This window comes from Brassica rapa, chromosome A08 (genome assembly GCF_000309985.2).
Source record: "Brassica rapa cultivar Chiifu-401-42 chromosome A08, CAAS_Brap_v3.01, whole genome shotgun sequence".
NCBI classification, from domain to species: Eukaryota; Viridiplantae; Streptophyta; class Magnoliopsida; order Brassicales; family Brassicaceae; genus Brassica; species Brassica rapa.
In genome coordinates this window covers 8,758,071-8,759,506 of record NC_024802.2, presented here as the reverse complement: position 1 = coordinate 8,759,506, position 1,436 = coordinate 8,758,071, and positions in this window count along the sequence as shown.

The window sequence follows — 1,436 nt, the reverse complement described above, 5'->3', positions numbered from 1 at the left end:
TGAAAACAAGTTTCTTCTTCTCATTCAGGTGATATTAATAAATATACCAACCATCTGGTCCCTGCCTCAACTATGCATTAACTTTTTTACAGCCTCATAAGGATAGGTAAGAAGACTGGCATTATCTTTTAAATAGAAAGAGAGACAAATATTTTAAAGAACAATGACTTAATGTAATTTTTGTTTCTTCATCACCAACTACCAAGAACCTGCAAGAACAACCAATGCAATCATGGAAGCCATTCTCTATATTTTGAAATATTAATTAAGAAAATTATACAGAAAGGGACAAGAAGAAATAATTTTTCACTGTACAATGAAGATTAGGAACACCCACAAAAACAAAGATGCTATTTTTTTCTTAACTAATCAGCTTCTTTTAGAGTACTATTACTAATGATACTTTTTAAGGAAATGATTAAAATGAGTAATGATTTACTAAAAGCAGGTGCCATTAGCTACTTAAAATGGTAAATCACCTCATTTTAGTAAGAAACAAAGTGAAGTCCAAGTTGAAGATGAACCTCCACTTCTGAAGCGAGGTCCAGGACAAAAGATATCAAACAGAAGAAGACAACTCTATATAGAGAGAGAGAGAGAGAAAGAATCTGAGCTTCAGAAGCAAGAATGTTCGTCCGTACAGCTGAGATTACGCACAAATACACAGTAGCTATGGTATAATAACTGTGGTAAATCAAAGAAGAAGAATAATGGACTTTAAGTGATGTGTCAGAGCAAAGATCATTTATTGAACCGGGACGTCTAGCTCTCTGGTGGTAAAGAGCTCACAGCTGTGAGTACCGCCACTTGGATTCGATTCTCGACCACTATAGATTTCACATTCGGGCCGCAACGACACAGATTAGTCCTTTGGACCTAGGAAGTTTTTGGGAAAACTGTGTATAAACAAAAAAAAAAGATCATTTATTGTGGAAGAATATTTTGTTGACGATAGCAATAACACCAGCCGTACAATCTTCATCGAGTTGATCATGTTAAAATTGGACGGTTGTGATTCAGTGAAAGGGGGTGATTTGACAAAAGATATAATAAAGTGGTTGATTTACAATTTTTTTTCAAAAGCTATAACGATTGAAATTCAACGGCCATTAGCGCCGCTAGCTAGTGAGAGACAAAAATAAACTCTTTTGAATTTCGTGCTAAATGACATACACTGAAAGTGCGGTTTTCGACCACCTTTTTTTTTTAAAAAAAAAAAAACTCTTTTGAATCATGTATTTTTGTTCATGATTTGCGTTTTTGGAAAATAAAAGAGAAACCCCTGTAGCGTTTTCAAAGACAAGACTAGTATCGCACTTACAAAAACTACAAAATTATTATGATATTGTTATTCTCCATTTCATATTATTTGTCGTCTTAGGATTAAAATTTTGTTTCGTTTTAAATATCGTTTTATATTTTCAATATAAAATTAA